Raw genomic sequence first — 9,268 nt, forward strand, 5'->3', positions numbered from 1 at the left:
GGAATCTATCCCCTTTTAACTTTAGAGAGTGCCCTTTCGTTCTCCCTACCTTGGAGAGGGTGAACAACCTGTCCTTATCTACTAAGTCTATTCCCTTCATTATCTTGAAGGTTTCAATCATGTCCCCTCTCAGTCTCCTCTTTTCAAGGGAGAAGAGGCCCAGTTTCTCCAATCTCTCACTGTATGACAATTCCTCCAGCCCCTTAACCATTTTAGTCGCTCTTCTCTGGACCCTTTCGAGAAGTACTGTGTCCTTCTTCATGTACGGCGACCAGTGCTGGACGCAGTATTCCAGGTGGGGGCGTACCATGGCCCGGTACAGCGGCATGATAACCTTCTCCGATTTGTTTGTGATCCCCTTCTTAATCATTCCAAGCATTCTGTTTGCCCTTTTCGCCGCTGCCGCACATTGCGCGGACGGCTTCATCGACTTGTTGACCAGTGCTCCCAAGTCTCTTTCCTGGGGTGTCTCTCCAAGTCCTGCACCAGACATCCTGTATTCGTGTACAAGATTTTTGTTACCAACATGCATCACCTTACACTTGTCCACGTTAAACTTCATTTGCCATGTCGCAGCCCATTTCTCGAGCATGTTTATGTCCTGTTGCAGGTCTTCGTAATCCTCCTGCGTCTTTACTACTCTGAATAACTTCGTATCATCTGTAAATTTAATCACCTCGCTCCTCGTTCCTATTTCCAGTTTCTCACATATGCTGTAAATAATTGCATCCTGTCTCTTTTATGCACTTGATTGAAATAAGGGTAGGAAGTGAATTGCAGATGATATCTCTTTATTGGTCTAACTCATTGCATTTTTCAGGAGCTACCTTCCTATCTTCCAGACAGCCATGAGAACCAAAGAATAATCCAAGCAGCTTCTAATATCAATAAAAACACCAAATGATACCCAGGAGCATAGCTCAACTTGATTCCGAGCTTACTAGGAACGAGCCAAGTTATGATTCCAACAATCTATTAAATATTACATCAATTTCAAAATGAAAACCAGACATGAAACATCTAAATTCCTGTCTTCAAGAGCTTCCTTCTTCCGTGCTGTGGAAAATTGAGTCCGGGGCCCTTTTCTGAGGCTGAAAATGTTGACATCTTGTCCTCTGCATCCTGAATTTTGTAATGTCCAAATGCTATAGATTTCAAATAATTTTTTTTTGTATACCAGCTGAGGTAGGCTGCTGCATACTTTGCAACAACATCCCAGGTCAATGAGTTATACGAGTGTCACTATGGCTGCTTCTCGGCCATTAAAAATAAACATAATTTGTACAAATCAAATCTGGCACTCCCCAGCTGCTGTCAGTTTGCTGAGACACCAGTATTTTGTCAATATGATGATGGCTCATGTGATGGTCCTGCTTAAATTATTTTAAAAACTATAAACATCCTACAAGTACCTTACACTGTATATAAAAATAGCATTTTTGCTAGATAAATAGTTAGATCGATCAAAATCCCAAGGGAGCTTTAGTGACCCAATTATGAAAGTCTCCCTAAGGGGTCTGCAATCATTTTAGTTGTGAAAGGAAGTTTTATGGCACATAGGATTAGTCCACACTAATGCAAGGTCAAAAATAATAGAATCAATAGTATAACTCAATACTGTTAACATTTTGAGAAAATTACTACTGAAAAACAATGTCAACGGCAGATTGAAATTGGTCTCTATGGCCATCGTATTGACATCCTTTCAAGTTTCTGACAATCAAACTTTCTTTTTTCTTTTTTTTTCTTCCTTGGTAACATGTACCTAACTTTTCTGAAGCTTCCTCTTCTGTTTATTTTCAGCACAGAACAATTTGTTGTATTGTTTTCTTCAGCAAAACCACGAAATGGTTATATTAAATTTTTAAAAGAACATTTCGTACTTATATTACATCGGATTTTCTCTGCAACAAACTCAAGTGCAACACAGATAGCATTGAACTGCACAATTAATACCTACACATGATGATACATTGATGGATGAGTCAATAAGCAGTTCCTTGCTGGTTGGTAAATGGGTTGGACTGTGGCTGTGAATAGTTGAAATAACAAGGAAAGTCGTGAAATCATGCTATATGGTTGGAGTTTCTTCGGGTGTGCATAGGAAAGGCTGACTTTGTTTTGTTTGCTCATTAACTCTTTCATTCCTTTTCTGTGTAACGTGGATATTCACATGTCATCATTTGCTCACCAAAACTTTTTTAAAGAAAATACAGACTACTGTATAGTTTGCAATAATCTGTTTGGGGTATGTATGTAGTGACATCAATACCCTGTCAAATATTATTACTATTAAAATAATCCTTTATAGTTCTTTCTCTGCTAAGAGACTAACACTGAGCCTCCATTGCTTCACTGATGGGGACCTGTTGAACTTTCAACGTAGCGTCCAACAACATAATAGGAAGTATCCCGCTCACTCGGACACTTGATGAAAAGGATGCTAAAATTAGGGGGGAAAAATCTATCCTAGAATGCGGGGCAAAGAGTAAGGATGCTTTAGGATGAAAAGTACAGCAGGGATCAACTAAACCATTAGCATAAAAGCAGTGTAGCCTTCACATATGCGTACTATAGATTGACTGTCCAATATAGGATCGAACACTAAATTAAAGTCCCTCCCATGATAATCAATGGTAATATGACTTCTTCAGGTAAATCCGTAAAGAACTGCAGGGAGTCAATGTTGGGTACCACTAACAAAACAGTGTGGCATGGGGAAGGGAGGGTACAAGTGTGCCCCTAACAAGATTGGTGCCAAAGCCGGTCCGCTCCCCCTCCCCCACCTTACTACGCCACTGGGTCAGAGGAAGAGTATTCCGAAGTGCAGGACCAGGAAAACAAAGGGGGATTTTCTTGTGGATTCCCAATGAGCATAATTTGGTCCCCAAAATACCAGCCTGTGGGAACATTATGGAATAGTCAAAGAGGCTAGATAATCTGGTTTATGTGTGTCAAGAGCTTTGCGAACCAATGTCAGTATTTCAAATTGAATTTGGAATTTAATAGGTAACCAGTGCAGTTGAATTAATAGTGGCCTAGCATGGTCATAGCATTTAGCTTTATATAGGTCATAAGCTACTGAATTTGTAGTGTTTATAGTTATTTAAAATTTTCTTTCAAGATTCCTATATAAATATGAAAAAATGAATGCAGAGTATTTGGGGTTTAATAGAGTGTGGAGTCCATTGACTATATTTGTAACATCATAATAATTGTAATGTATTTATTTATTGAAGGTTGGTAGAATTCCTTACACATCCAGGGGAGGGAGGGGGGAGGGAAAGATATTTTGTTTATTAAAATACTTAATTATAATATTATAATTATATAATTTGTCTTATTGTAGTAATTTGGTAAGGGGGGGAGAAAATGATTGTTCTAAGTATAAATTGTATGTTTAATAATGCGTTTTATGAAATATTTATGTTCAGATAATTGTATTGTATTGTCAAAGTTTAAAAATCAATAAAGATTTATTTTAAAAAAATTCCTATATACTGTAGATGATGTTGCGATATTCATATTTAGTGTTAATAAAAACATAAAATAGAGCATGTAAGGCCTCTTAAACATTAACATTCAGGTTAATGCAATGTACCTGCTTCATGTTAATTTAGGAGGCGGTAAGTGGTCTCATGTTAACTCTGGATTAACCAGTTTAGGGGGGGGGGGAAATTCATAAAAGGGCATTAAGTGCATTAGCATGCGCTAACAATCAGATAAGGGGTAGTTGACTACTAAAGATGCCCATTATATAGCACTGTCATCGGAACACCTAACAGTACCACAATACAGTAGTCAAGAACTGGAAGCACCAACATTTGAAGAATGATTTTAAAGTCCCCCCATGACACATAATGATACAGTTTACTCACCAAGTGTACCTTATAGTACACTCTCCTAATTAAACTTAACACGTGATGTCTACATGTTAATTGAGGATCGAGAACCACTCCAAGATACCGGAATTCTGTGGACAACTCCATACTAAACAAAGTACAATAAAACCTTGGTTTGCGAGCATAATTCGTTCCTGAAGCATGCTTGTAATCCAAAGCACACATATCAAAGCAAATTTCCACATAGAAAATAATGGAAACTCAGACGATTCATTCCACAACCCAAAAACTTTAATACAAAATACTATAAGTACTTGTATTGCAAGACATTGCTTGTATAGCAACTTAAATTTAATAAAATGTTTTGCTTGTCTTGCAAAACACTTGCAAACCAAGGTTTTACTGTACATCCTTTTGGCCACTGAAGGGCAACCAGTTCTCAGCCTGGAGGAATTACCCAAGGAACTACTTCATTAAAGGACAAATTTCTTTGAAAACTGCCTCCCCCGTGTGTGGATTTTTCAGTACGTATGTTCTCGTTGATTCTAGTTGAATAAAATGATAAAATTATTATGAATTCAAGAACTCTTTTCTTCAATTATGTTTATAGCTTCTATGAGCAATGAATCAGATTTGGCCATTGATAAAGATCGTAGGCTGGGAAATGCTGGCCTAGCTCCCAAAGCACTGCTTTCAGTGTGTTAAAGAGAGTTTTCTGTGGGGTGTTTTGCACTGACATCTATAATTACTAACAGCTTCTGTACCATATCCAATTTAAGATGTATTAATAAAAAGAAAAATCAACAACATTGATGCATTATGGTTTTGTTCACCAAAAATCTTTTTGCCAAGATTCCCCCACTGAATCTAGTCTAACATGATTGGCAAAAGGAACCAAAATGATTCAGTGCTTTGGAAACGTTTGGAGTTGATATCTGAATAGTTGAGATGAAAGATATACTGTTATTTCATTATGACATGAAACATAAATGTTTCTTATTAAGTAGATGTGTCCTTTGCTATTTCAACCTTTCTTCTTTTACGTGAACACACATTTTGGGCTAGATTTACCAAAATGAGCTACCATGTTATCAGGGAAACCACAATAACAATTCCGACAATCGGAAGTCTGCAAATTGAAGTCAATAAACTGAAAAATCACAGGTTTATTGACCATACAAAGTCACAAAACAAATAAAAAACAATAAAAACAATTCTAAATGACACAAATACATATAAAAAGAAGTCAGTAATCCCATAAGTTTGCCAGTTTATATGGGGATCACACAGTCTTCTGCATTAAAATGATGCCACCTTGGTGATCACTTCAATTTCAACATGTCAAAAGCGCTGACAAGTGGTATGGCAGTAGAATGGATTTCAGTTGATGAATAAAAATGTGGTACTCTACACGGTTCATGTTTCAGCTTGTATGATAGCCTTCGTCAGGGGTCCATTGCTGAAAGATCAACACCAAAGATAAACATATGTTTAAAAGCATAGTATAGGTAATTCTGAAGTGATCATTTTTGTAGCAGCATCTTAAAAGCCTTTTAAGTTGAGATTTGTCAAGTATGGTCTTATCATCAAAATAAGAACATAAGAATTGCCGCTTCTAGGTCAGACCAGTGGTCCATCGTGCCCAGCAGTCTGCTCAAGCGGCGGCCCCCAGGTCAAAGACCAGTGCCCTAACCGAGACCAGCCCTACCTCAAAAAGAAATCTTTCAAAAGAGCAGCAATCCTAAGCCGCCATCTGGTGTCAGTTTCCATAAGCAAATGGTGCAACTAGAACCCAAAACTCGGCCACCCTCTGGTGGACTTGTACTACTTAGAAACATAGAAACATGATGGCATATAAAGGCCAAATGGCCCATCTAGTCTGCCCATCTGCAGTAACCATTATCTCTTTCTCTCTCCAAGAGATCCCACTTACTATCCCAGACCCTCTTGAATTGAGACACAGTCTCTGTCTCCACCACTTCTTCTGGGAGATTGTTCCATGCATCTACCACTCTTTCTGTAAAAAAGTATTTCCATAGATTACTCCAGAGCCCATCACCTCTTAACTTCATCCTATGCCCTCTCATTGCAGAGTTTCCTTTCAAAGAAAAGAGACTCGACTCATGCATATTTACATTACTTAGGTATTTTAATGTCTCTATCATATCTCCCCTCTCCAGCCTTTCCTCCAAAGTATACAGATTGAGATCAGTCTGTCACCATACTCCTTATCATGAAAACCACACACTATTTTAGTAGCCTTCTTCTGGACCGACTCCATCCTTTTTATATCTTTTTGAAGGTGTGGCCTCCAGAATTGTACACAATATTCTAAATGAGGTCTCACCAAAGTCTTATACAGGGCATCAATACCTCCTTTTTCCTACTGGCCATATCTTTCCCTATGTACCCTAGCATCCATTCTACTTAACAACTACTGACTTGTGATTGCTGATTCCCTCATATCAAGTGGAGTTTGATTCATCTACCATGTTATCATACATTAATAATTTCTTTTTTGCTTCCATTGACATGGCTAATTATTATATGAGGTTAATAGCAATACTTATTGCTGTTGCGATCCCAACTATTTTGAAAACATGGAAAGATGCATCTTTATTATTTTTTCAGTTTTGGTGGAACTCAGTTTGCTTAATTGGTAAATATGAGAAGTAAGAAAGCTAAATTCAGAAGGTTGTGGAATATGTAGAAAATGGTAGAGTGTTATTAAAGAATGGATAAGTTATGAATATATGGTTTTTCACTCTGTGAAAATGGGGTGGGATTGGGTGGGTTTGGGAATAGCTTTTCTTAGAAATTTTTTAAGACTATCCTTTGCATTGTGACAATACTGTTGTGAACAGACTTGTTAGACTTGTTAAATGTATGTTTAATATACAAAATTTTAATAAAATTTTGGAACGTAATAAAGTAATGGGAAAAGGGATGGGATTTGATATACAGTATTCCCCCAAAATACGCGGGAGTTACATTCCTGGAGCCCCCACGAATTTCAAAAAACTGTGAATACTGTACAGTACTTTCTCGTCCCGAGATCACCCGCATCACTCCCTTCTCTGGGGTCCCGCCCTCTTCCGAGGTTGCTTCCTGTTTCCGGCAAGGCGGGATATGAGATGGGCGGTGAAGGAAGAGGGTGTTTGAAGGAGAGCTGGCGGATCACGTTCGGCGGTCCGGAAAGGAAACCAGGAAGCGACGGTGGACCACAAGGAGGGGAGAGCAGTAATGCTTGCACAAACCCGTGAATTACCGAGTCCGTGAATCGTGGACCGCGAATTCATGGGGGTGTACTGTACCACCTTTCTATGGTTACAATCAAAGCGGTTTACATATTATATGCAGGCGCTTATTTTATAACTGGGACAACAGGGGTCAGGTGACTTGCCCAGAGTCGCAAGGAGATGCAGTGGGAATTGAACCCAGTTCCCGGGCTCTCAAGCTGCCTCTCCATCGCATAAAGAAGAACCTATGGGAAATAGCAAGGGTTAATCCGTGTCAGAGTGCGATAACGCAGTGTGCACTTTGGTAAACCTAACCCATTATTTGCAAATGTACATGTGTTATAAAAGCATGGGGAAAGAAGGTAGCATTGTTGAGACCTAATGAGAAAATGTTGAGGGCAGAATGGGGCCTGGATATTGAACTCATCGAGAGAGCTTCCTATGCTGTGGTTGCTCTGGTATCCTTAACCCCCTCTTTTACTAAGGTGCTCTATGCTCTTTAGCGCGCGATAAATATTAGTGAACGCTAATCACACACTGAACGCTAACATGCGCATGTTATCCTATGGACGCGTTAGCAGTTAGTGCACACGTTGATTTGAGCACGCGCTAAATGCTGCGTAAAAACACTTAGCACACCTGAGTAAAAGAGGGCCTAAGTCTAGGACAGAGAGGAGGTATGAGAGCAGCGGAGTGGCCTAGTGGTTAGAGCAGCTGCTTCAGTGCCCTGAAGTTGTGAGTTCAAGTCCCACCACAGCTCCATAGGACTCTGGGTAAATCGTTTAACACTTCATTGCCCCAGGTACAAAAAAAAAGTACCTGTCTAGAATATGTAAACCGCTTTGATCGTATAACCACACAGAAAAAGCAACATATCAAGTCCCATTCTTTTTACCCCAATCAGTTAGCATGGCTAAATTGCTGCATATTAACAGCTTAGCACATGAGACCTTACCACCTGCAGAGTGTGGTTGGGGCTCATACACTAATGGCCATATGCTAGTGAGAAAATTAGCATGCAGTCATTAATAGAAAAAAAAATTGCCCATTTTACCCAAGCAGTAAAAATGGCCTCACTGTGGGAATGACCTATGTAAGGACATGCTGAGGCCACTTTTTACCACAGTTTGATTTTTTAAAAAAAAAGGCCCCTTAACCAGCCAAGATGATCGCATAAATAGGTAAATTAACCCATAGCTAGTTAAGAGCTGAATATCACACTTAACTAGCCATGATTTTGTTGGCTCAGTATACCCGGAAATTCAATGCTTGGGCCCAGACATGGCCCAGCATTGACTTTTCAGGGATAACATTGGCAGCAGTAGCGTACCTAGGGAGGAACGGTCCGCTCCGGGTGCACGCCCCAAGGGGATGCACAGAAGACAGCTGAACGGGGACGATGGGGGACCCGCGGGATTAAATACAACTGGAGCCGCGAGGCTCGTCTTGTGATCCTACCTGCCCTGCTGTGCACACATAGCCGACCGGAAGTCTTTCCGATGTCAGCGCTGACGTCGGAGGGAGGGAGGGCTTTGCTTAAGCCCTCCCTCCGACGTCAGCGCTGACATCGGGGAAGGCTTCCGGTTGGCTATATGTGCGCGACAGGGCAGGTAGGAACACAAGACGAGCCTCGCTGAGAAAGTTGCTAAGATGAGGGCTAGGAGGCAAATGCGGAACACAAAAGGGGGGAGGGAGTGCATTTTTGGACACACAAGGCATGGGAAAGAGGAAGGGAGGGAAAGAGATGCTGAGGTGGGGGAGGGAATGCGTTTTTGGATACAGAAGGCATGGGAGAGAGGAAGGGAAGGAAAGAGATGCTGAGGTGGGGGAGGGAATGCGTTTTTGCTGAGGTGGGGGAGGGAATGCGTCTTTGGACACAGAAGGCATGGGAGAGAGGAAGGGAGGGAAAGAGATGCTGAGGTGGGGGAGGGAATGCGTTTTTGCTGAGGTGGGGGAAGGAATGCGTTTTTGGACACAGAAGGCATGGGAGAGAGGAAGGGAGGGAAAGAGATGCTGAGGTGGGGGAGGGAATGCGTTTTTGCTGAGGTGGGGGAGGGAATGCGTTTTTGGACACAGAAGGCATGGACTTGGGAGAGAGGAAGGGAGGGAAAGAGATGGTTGTGTACACGGGGAATGGAAGAAAGGAGAATTTTTGGTCATAGGGAGGGAGTGAGGTACAGACAGTGG

The sequence above is a fragment of the Geotrypetes seraphini genome, chromosome 11 (genome assembly GCF_902459505.1).
Source record: "Geotrypetes seraphini chromosome 11, aGeoSer1.1, whole genome shotgun sequence".
Taxonomy (NCBI): domain Eukaryota; kingdom Metazoa; phylum Chordata; class Amphibia; order Gymnophiona; family Dermophiidae; genus Geotrypetes; species Geotrypetes seraphini.